This window comes from Tiliqua scincoides, chromosome 2 (assembly GCF_035046505.1).
Source record: "Tiliqua scincoides isolate rTilSci1 chromosome 2, rTilSci1.hap2, whole genome shotgun sequence".
NCBI lineage: Eukaryota > Metazoa > Chordata > Lepidosauria > Squamata > Scincidae > Tiliqua > Tiliqua scincoides.
The window spans coordinates 8,256,792-8,267,541 of record NC_089822.1 but is presented as its reverse complement, the minus strand read 5'-3'; positions in this window follow the sequence as shown (position 1 = coordinate 8,267,541).

Genomic DNA, 10,750 nt, shown 5'->3' with positions numbered 1-10,750 from the left:
TGATTTACCTTCAGTCATAGCCGAATCATGCCCTCCCGTTGCCTTCTAAAAACAGCAGATCAGGGGACCAGGCTTTCTCTGCCCCCCTATCATTCAGGCACTAGCCAGCCTTCTCTGAGATGTACCCTCCCCCACACTAAGTCGAGCAGAAAACACTGTCCAAATCTGAATGTCAAGATTGCTCTTGCCACTCAGTTCTTCCTACAGACAGCTGGCTGGGACAGGAGTTGAATCATTCAGACATGCCGGATTCAACTTCTTAAAAAAAGAAGAAGTCTATTTGAGGTCAATTCATGTTCCTATCAACATAAAGAATGCAGCAGTGTTTATTGACTCTGACTCCATTGCAATGCGTTCCTGAAATGCCTGCAAATTCTGTGCCTAGCTGAGCAGGAGTGTATCCTGTTCATGCCAAAGTTGAAGATATCCCTCTCTCAAATCCCTTTGATGCCCCATTTTTTCCCTTTAATCTCGCCCTTATCTGCAGAGTGGAGGGAGTGGCATCCTTTCTAAGCTTGCCTGAGTCAGGGGTTACTCATGTTCCATTCGTCCAAGCGGCGATGAATAAACTGTTTTTCCAACTGCACAATATATTAGCAAGTATTTAATATTTCATGGCTGAATGTACACACTGAACATAGCAAAACCCCTTGGCAGTTATCTGTATCTTTACAGTATGTGGCAGACTCACAAACAGGTGTGAGATGACTTGGGATTTAATAACCCAGGTTGGATCCAGACTTCTGCTTGCACAAGAGCATAAATGCAAGGAATCTTCCTCAACCCTTCCTCTCCACTGCAGCCCCCTGAGGGATAGAGGACCTTTGGGAACAGCCTGGGCTGTGGTATAAAATGACCAGAAACCAAGAGCAAGCACCTTCCCACAAGGCAGTTCTTCATGTGCAGAAAATGCTCGTCCATTGCACCTAGTTTCTAGACATTCCTTTCACCCCTGCAATCCCCTATACCACATCCCATGCCATCCATAGGTTCTCCCTACTCTCAGCCGTGGCTTGAAGGAGGGGTCTGCAGTGAAGAGGAGGCAGGAAAGATCTCTTGGGTTTCTCTGTGAAACCCAAGCCCCAAATCCAGCTCTGATTGTTGACCAGAGATGCCATCTATTATATTTTCTGTTAAGCACAGGCATGCCTTTAGCCCACAGTCCCAGTCATTATAATTATATTGTAACAGGTTAGCAGTCAAGAACCTGCTCTTGTTAAGGCAACCATTTTCAATATTTTTCTTCTTATGCCACACTGACCTCTATGAGCTTCTCGATGGTTTCGCCTCTGAATGAACCATCTGCCAACAAAGAAAAAGGGACAGGCAATTCATTACTACAGACAGTTGCCCTAGAAACAGAGCTACAGAACCCTGAGAAGTTACTCAGCGGTTTTCAACCTCTTTGCTCTGAACTCCCGTGGACCTTTCCCAGCACACCAATGTGCCGTGGCACACTGGGTTGAAAACCACTGTGTTAATAAACCAGGAAACTGGTTACTGGTTCCTAACAACTCTCTGAGGATCCTGAATGGCAGTCTCCATTGGAGCCCTGAGGATCTCCAGGTACCTTTACTTCATCTGTCTAGCTCAGTAGGGTCTGCTCTGACTGGTGGGGACTCTCCAGGAGTTCTTTCTTAGCATTGAAAGTACTGGATTAGTACTGGAGATTCTGGGAACTGGAGACCTTCCACATGCAAACATCTCTTCTTCCACTGATCTGAAGCCCTCCCCACAAATTAGTCTTTAGTAATTATACTTAGCATTAGTTTGTATAGTACTTTAAAGCATTCAAGTCACTTGACATGCACTATCTCTCTGTAATCTCAAAAGTGGGTATTATTACCTCCACTTTCCAGATGGAAGGGTTGAGGCTGACAGACTGATGATTTGCCTAAGGCCACAAGTGAGTTCATGGGCAGAGGAGAGATTCAGTCCTGGGTCTTCTGAAAGCTGATGTGATTGTGTGTGGGGGGGTCCATTTATTCTAAGTAGAACATAACAACAAAAGAAAATAAGAACTGCCCCACTAGATCAGGCCATAGGACCACCTAGTCCAGCTTCCTGTATATCACAGTGGCCCACCAAATGCCACAGGGAACACACAAGACAACCAGAGACCTGCATCTTGGTGTCCTCCCTTGCACCTGGCATTCTGAGGTAGAATCAGGAGGTTGCACATACATATCATAGCTTATAACCCATGATAGGCTTTTTTCTCCAGAAATTTGTCCAGTTCTCTTTTAAAGGCATCCAAACATTAACTCTTACTTTGAAGAAGGTAACAGATTGTCAAGTCCTGAAGTCAATGTGATCTAAGGAAAAGGCAAGTTACTGGAAATCAATTGATAAAGTGCTTAATCTCAATTTAGTGTTTTAAAGAAAAGTGCTAATTAGCCACACTAAGCATAAGAGAGGGACATCAATACAGAACTAACTGCTAGTATCTTTACAACTGTAGGCACTTAGACCCATGGAGATAACCTAATGAGGTGGTATCCTTTTTTTCTCACAACTGCCAGACATTCAACAGAAGCTGCTTTCCAAATTACTGCTGAATTCCTGAAAGATTATCTAACTTTGTTTGGGAAAGGTGATAGCACAAGCCTCCACAGAAGCAAGTCCCATTGTGTTCAGTGGGGCTTGCTCACAGGAAAGTTTGCATAGGTTTGCAGCCCTGGCTGCACAAAAAATTCAAGCAGAGGGAAGAGCCAATGAACATGTAGGGTCACCAAAGAATCAACCTCCTGTCTGAGATGAATCCTTTCTAGGATACCATGCAATGTAGAATAAGGTACAGTGAACAAGCCCTTTTTTTCCTGCAATTTGCTGAAAACAGAATTAGAACAGTGGTTCTAAACTTCACATCTTTTAATATAGTGCTATATTATCTGACAATGCCCATCCCCATGGCCAAGCTCCATCTATACCATTTAATTCCATTCAGCAAGGCCCACCTACAATGTTAATTAGAAGCTTCCACCTTGAAGCTTCTGCCTCTGGTTGCTTCCTGGTCTGGGCAGTGTGGCATTGATGATGCATTGTCTGTTAACCAGTCACTCAATTCTGGTTATCTGCAATGGGAGAGGTGCTTTAACTACCTGTATACTCTCATTTTTTCCTTTTGTTTTGATTTTCTCAATTGTGGAATAGTACTAAATCTGCACTGAAAAGGGAGCAATCAGAGAGAGGCAGCCCTGGCAAAGAGGAAACCTATAATTAAAGGCACAACAGCCCTCAAAAGCCTCAATAACCCTTTGCATACTGGGCAGGCTGGTGCTATATTGCATTTTAGGTGAAAACAAGTGACACACTTGAGGTCTGAAAAAAGGCAGGAGAAAATTCTGGAACACAACAGGTTGACAACAGCATCATCATCCTCATAAAAAGTGAGTATAGAAAAGATGCTAATTCCAGGTGAACAGCTACCATGGAAGCAACCTTGAATTGCATGGTATCCTAAAAGGAAGTAAGTTGAATACATTTTCTCAACAGTGAACGCTGCTGTCATGTGATCAAAATATAGCCAGTGTGGCATCAGATTTACTGGAGTGGCCATGCACCTCTGTGTTTGCAAGACCTGCAGTGAATATTTATGTGTACTTGCAACATACTCAAAACATGTATTAATATCAGAGGAATATTATCAGAGGAATAATATCAGAGGAATTGACTGGGTCAATTTGTGTTCTGGTCACGATAAGGAAACCGGATTTCTTGACTTGCTAAATGACTGTGGCTTAGATCAGCTAGTCACAGAGCCCACCAGAGGACAGGTGACTCTGGATTTAATATTGTGCGGTACGCAGGACCTGGTTAGAGATGTAAACGTTACTGAGCCATTGGGGAACAGTGATCATGCTGCGATCCGTTTTGACGTGCACGTTGGGGGAAGAATACCAGGCAAATCTCTAACAAAAACCCTTGACTTCCGACGGGCGGACTTCCCTCAAATGAGGAGGCTGGTTAGAAGGAGTTTGAAAGGGAGGGTAAAAAGAGTCCAGTCTCTCCAGAGTGCATGGAGGCTGCTTAAAACAACAGTAATAGAGGCCCAGCAGAGGTGTATACCGCAAAGAAAGAAGGGTTCCACTAAATCCCGGAGGGTGCCCACATGACTAACCAGCCAAGTTAGAGAGGCTGTGAAGGGCAAGGAAGCTTCTGTAAATGGAAGTCTTGCCCTAATGAGGAGAATAAAAAGGAACATAAACTGTGGCAAAAGAAATGTAAGAAGGTGATATGGGAAGCCAAGAGAGACTATGAGGAACGCATGGCCAGCAACATTAAGGGGAATAATAAAAGCTTCTTCAAATATGTTAGAAGCAGGAAACCCGCCAGAGAAGCGGTTGGCCCTCTGGATGGTGAGGGAGGGAAAGGGGAGATAAAAGGAGACTTAGAGATGGCAGAGAAATTAAATGAGTTCTTTGCATCTGTCTTCACGGCAGAAGACCTCGGGCAGATACCGCTGCCCGAACGGCCCCTCCTGACCAAGGAGTTAAGTCAGATAGAGGCTAAAAGAGAAGAAGTTTCAGACCTCATTGATAAATTAAAGATCAATAAGTCACCGGGCCCTGATGGCATCCACCCAAGGGTTATTAAGGAATTGAAGAATGAAGTTGCAGATCTCTTGACTAAGGTATGCAACTTATCCCTCAAAACGGCCACGGTGCCAGAAGATTGGAGGATAGCAAATGTCACGCCTATTTTTAAAAAGGGAAAGAGGGGGGACCTGGGAAACTATAGGCCGGTCAGCCTAACATCCATACCGGGTAAGATGGTGGAATGCCTCATCAAAGATAGGATCTCAAAACACATAGACGAACAGGCCTTGCTGAGGGAGAGTCAGCATGGCTTCTGTAAGGGTAAGTCTTGCCTCACAAACCTTATAGAATTCTTTGAAAAGGTCAACAAGCATGTGGATGCGGGAGAACCCGTGGACATTATATATCTGGACTTTCAGAAGGCGTTTGACATGGTCCCTCACCAAAGGCTACTGAAAAAACTCCACAATCAGGGAATTAGAGGACAGGTCCTCTCGTGGACTGAGAACTGGTTGGAGGCCAGGAAGCAGAGAGTGGGTGTCAATGGGCAATTTTCACAATGGAGAGAGGTGAAAAGCGGTGTGCCCCAAGGATCTGTCCTGGGACCGGTGCTTTTCAACCTCTTCATAAATGACCTGGAGACAGGGTTGAGCAGTGAGGTGGCAAAGTTTGCAGACGACACCAAACTTTTCCGAGTGGTAAAGACCAGAAGTGATTGTGAGGAGCTCCAGAAGGATCTCTCCAGACTGGCAGAATGGGCAGCAAAATGGCAGATGCGCTTCAATGTCAGTAAGTGTAAAGTCATGCACATTGGGGCAAAAAATCAAAACTTTAGATATAGGCTGATGGGTTCTGAGCTGTCTGTGACAGATCAAGAGAGAGATCTTGGGGTGGTGGTGGACAGGTCGATGAAAGTGTCGACCCAATGTGCGGCGGCAGTGAAGAAGGCCAATTCTATGCTTGGGATCATTAGGAAGGGTATTGAGAACAAAACGACTAGTATTATAATGCCGTTGTACAAATCTATGGTAAGGCCACACCTGGAGTATTGTGTCCAGTTCTGGTCGCCGCATCTCAAAAAAGACATAGCGGAAATGGAAAAGGTGCAAAAGAGAGCAACTAAGATGATTACGGGGCTGGGGCACCTTACTTATGAGGAAAGGCTACGGCGTTTGGGCCTCTTCAGCCTAGAAAAGAGACGCTTGAGGGGGGACATGATTGAGACATACAAAATTATGCAGGGAATGGACAGAGTGGATAGGGAGATGCTCTTTACACTCTCACATAATACCAGAACCAGGGGACATCCACTAAAATTGAGTGTTGGGCGGGTTAGGACAAACAAAAGAAAATATTTCTTTACTCAGCGTGTGGTCTGTCTGTGGAACTCCTTGCCACAGGATGTGGTGCTGGCGTCTAGCCTAGACACCTTTAAAAGGGGATTGGACAAGTTTCTGGAGGAAAAATCCATTACGGGGTACAAGCCATGATGTGTATGCGCAACCTCCTGATTTTAGAAATGGGTTAAATCAGAATGCCAGATGTAGGGGAGGGCACCAGGATGAGGTCTCTTGTTATCTGGTGTGCTCCCTGGGGCATTTGGTGGGCCGCTGTGAGATACAGGAAGCTGGACTAGATGGGCCTATGGCCTGATCCAGTGGGGCTGTTCTTATGTTCTTATGTTCTTATGCAATAAAAATTTCTTCACTAAGGTTGCAATCCTGTGCACACTTACCTGGGAATAAGCTTCATTAAACTCAGTGGGTCTTGCTTCTGAGTAGGCAAGCATAAGATTGTGCTGTAAATCACTTAGAGCCTAATCCTGGGAGGTAGGTTGGATTGAAAAGTGACCCACTCAAGTCCAGTCAGTGAGCATCATGATCATGTGAGCACAAGTCTTTCTGGTTTAAATCACTCTTACTATTAGATGGCTGGAAAGCAGGATGGCATCCGACCTTGAGGCGAGGATTATAGATTTGCACCCAATTAGGTTAAAATGGCAGGAACTAATAATGGCAAATCTGGATAATCTAGATAAGGAACTCTTTCAGGTCAGTCCTTCTGATACATTCTGATATTTTAAACATCTCTAATTAGAAGTTTTGGAGATGAATCAGGAATTCCCTTTAAAATAGTGTGTTTGCACTAATTATATTTCATGCTAATTGTTGTGCTAAGCTTTGGGGCCTTTTCCCTGTTCAGTAATATAGGTTTTAATTTCCTTTCTAAATGCATTCAACTGTTTTATGGGAGGATAGGGGGTTATTGATTTAAAAAGGGACAAGATAAAAAGGGACAGTTCTTGTTTCAATTCAAGGAACACCTACCATGTAGGGTCAACCCATCCGTGCAGCTACTTGATGTGGGTTGCATTCAGTTTCATTTTCAATCCTTTGCACTTCTGAGATTCACAACAGTGCGCGAGGAGCATGGCAAGCATTTGGGTTTTTTTTCCCCCCATAGCACAGAGGTGGTGAACCCAAGATGGCATCCGGCAGCATTCCACATTGTGACACCCCGGTTGCCATGTATGTAAATTCTACTATCTATTCAAAACTGTGGTACAGTTTTAAATAGCTGTATAGGCTGATGTTTGCTTGGATTTCCTCATAAAACTTTCAAGCGATGCTGCAATGAGCAATAAAGGAGAAAAATAAATTGTTGTTTAATTCTGATAAAAGCATGTGGACAATGTTTTCTTTAGGAACAGGTAGAGGAAAGAATATTTCCTCCTCCCATAATGCTAGCACGTGTGGTGTAATGGGAGAAGGGGGTCACCTAATGAAAATGATTGACTTCCAGACCAAAAGAATAAAAAACACCTACACAAAACACATCAACCTATAGAAAACCGAACTTAACAGTTCTTTGGGCTGGGTGCCTTGGTCTAGCTTTCTTATCTAATGAGTCTAACCAATCCTAAAAGGGGGGGGGGCTAACTATAAAAGCCTTAGCATGTTTAACCTACAGAAAAAATTCCCTTCCACAAGGTGTGGCAATGGACCCTCGCTTTGGCCCAAACTATGCATGATGTTAATCACATAATTGGTCCTTCCATAAACAACCGAGAATGAGGATCCCATCAGAACCGTGGAGAGATGGGTTAATGGTTTACCCCACTGCTGCAGTCCTGAGAAACTGAATGCCTCTACCCTGGCTTCAGAAGGTGCCACTTGCATCACACTGCAAGGAGAAAGGATAAGTGTTTTCTCAACATGGGCCTAATCCTGATGGGCTCGCTTGGCTGCTATTTACAGGTTGTTTTTTTTAACGAACATGGAAAAGCCAAAGATGTGCTTGTCCCCAAGATGTCTTTGTCTAGCCCTTTTTCAATTCATAGAGGATAGACTTATCAATGGCTCCCTGCTATAATAGCAGAAGAGAACCTCTCTATTCAAAGGCAGCATCTCCCTTAATACCAAACAGTGGGGCCAAACAGCCAGGAAGGGCTGCTGTCCTCAAGTCCTGAGGTTCTCCTGGCTGGCTTTCAGCAGGCATCTGGCTAATCACTTCTGCAACAGGGTGCTGGACTAGATCCAGTAGGGTTCCAATCTTTACAGAGACCACAAAACCCCTACGTGAAAATAGGTGGCTGCCTTCCATTGAGTAGGGCCTTTGGTCCATTCAGCACACTCCTTTCCAGGCTGCCTTTTGTTTCTGTGCAACTGGCTCCGGCACCATTGCATTTGACACCTTCAAAGACCATGAACTGGACCTTTGTGCTTGGTATTTTGCAACTCCAAAGATAAGAAGGAAACCAGCCAGTTAGTGTCCTGGGGGATGACTTGTTCATTTATAGTAGAGCAGCATTGGTGAGTACAGTCTACAAATATAGTTACTAAGTAAGTTAATAAGCTCAGGATCAGGCTGACCATGTGTCTCTGTATTTTCTGGAGTTATTAGAGGAAAAGGTTTTAGCTCAGCTCACTCCTTCCATGCTAGTTTTCTACTTGCAGGGATGCTTGTTTCTTTTTTAAAAGAAGAGAGCATTGGTGACCAGGTGACTCTACTGCTAGAGGGCTAAACCAGACCCAAATGATAACACAGGCCTATAAAATGGAGGGTCAGAAAAGTTTTTCCCAAACTTTATGGTGGTTTGATATGAATTGGGGTGCTGATTCCAAAAATGGCATCCGTTTTGCCCTATCACATCTAGTTTTGGAGATATAGTATAGCCTCATTAGTGAATGGTTCAAGCAGCTTCCTCATGAGAAAGCCCTACACCATGGCTTCCTCATGAGGAAGCTGCTTGAACCATTAACTAAAGAGGCTATGCTGTGTCTCCAAAACTAGATGTGATAGGGCAAAACAGATGCCATTTTTGGAATCAGCACCCCAAATATACCCAGGAATTGGAGTAATGTTTAAGGAAGCAAAATGTGTGTTGGCCTGTGTAATTAATCTGTTTAAAGTGATCCTGAAAGCCTCCCCACCAAGGTGACCAGATGTCCTCTTTTTGCAGGACATATCCTCTTTTTTTAGAGCCCAGCCCTATGCCTGTCTACTCAGAAGTAATTTCCATTATAATCAGTGGAGCTTACTCCCAGGAAAGTGGGAATAGGATTGCAGCCCAAAAGCCCAATCCTAGGCACGACTACTCAGAAATAAGTTAATGGCACTTACTCCCAGGCAGTGTGGACAGGATCATAGCCTAATCCTATGCACGCCTACTCAGAAGTAAGTCCCATTATAGTCAATGGGGCTTAGTTCCAGGTAAGTGTGGACAGGATTGCAGCGGAAGAGCCCAATCCTAGGCACGTCAACTCAGAAGTCCCATTATAGTCAATGGGGCTTACTCCCACGTAAGTGTGGACAGGATTGCAGCCTAGGATTGCAGCCTAGGCACGTCTACTCAGAAGTAAGTCCCATTATAGTCAGTGAGGCTTGCTCCCAGGTAAGTGTGGCTAGGAGCATAGCCTAATCTAGGCATGTCTACTCAGAAGTAAGTCCCATTATAGTCAGTGGGGCTTGCTCCCAGGTAAGTGTGGCTACGATCATAGCCTAATCTAGGCATGTCTAGTTAGTTGCCAACCTTCAGTCTCGAAAGACTACGGTATGTCTACTCAGAAGTAAGTCCCATAGTAGTCAGTGGGGCTTACTCCCAGGCAAGAGTGGCGAGGATGGGGTGGAAAGGAGGGGAGCAGCCGCGCCGAGGCCAGCAGAGGGCGGCCGTGCCGCGGTGCGCGGGTGCCGGCGGGCTGGGCTGCGGTGCGCCAAGCGCTCCAGCCGCCTCTTCCGCCACCTGCGCCTGGCGAGGACAGGAGGAAGGAACCGGCTGCTTGCCTGGCTGCCTCCCGCCCGCCCAGCTGCACCGCCCCTACCTGGAAGGGGAGCGGCGATCGAGCTCCGCCTGGCCGCGCAGCAGCAGCCGCCCCCACCTCCCTTCCCGGCGCTTGGCAGCGAACTTCAGCCGCCCGGGCTGGGCAAAGGTCTCCCGCTGCCAGTGCGGGGAGTCCCGGCTCCCTTCTCCTCCGCCCGCCTGCCATGCGGCCGGTCTCCCGGCTGTAGAGTCGCCCCGCGCTTGGATCTATCGCCGCTTTGGATGCGCCCCCGCTGCGCTTCGCCACCAGCCGTGCGCCCCGCTTGGGGGGAGCCTCGCCAGCCAGGACATGTCGGTGGCGGAGCTGTACAGCAAGGTAAGCCGGGGCGGGGGGGGGGTCTGCCTTCTCCACCCATCCTCCACCACCGACTCCCAAAGCAGGGCTACACTTCTGGGTTCCTTTCTCCCCCCTCCAGTCGTGTTTGAGCCTCTTCCACACCAGGCTGTGTGGTGTGCAGCCCCCTGCAGTTCCCTCCTGCCAGCAGTGCTCATTTTCTCCTCCTCCTGCCCCAGCTGGTCCTCCACTCCTTTCCAGCCCCCTTTCAGGGGTTGGTCTTTCCAGTACTGGGTTTCCCTTTGACTCACCCAGAGCCCCATCCTAAGCATGCCTACTCAGAAGTCCGCCCCATTACAGTCAATGGGGCTTACTCCCAGGAAAGTGTGCATAGAATTGCAGCCAGAGTGTGTGAGGGCACTATCCTAGACATGTCTACTCATAAGTAAGTCCCATTTTGTTCAGTGGAGTTTACTCCCAAGAAAGGGCATAAAGTAGGGGTGCTCACACTTTTTTGGCTCAAGAGCTACTTTGAAACCCAGCAAGACCAGGAGATCTACCAGAATTTTTTTTACAATGTTTGCGCCATCATAACATATAACATTTATGTGTACAATG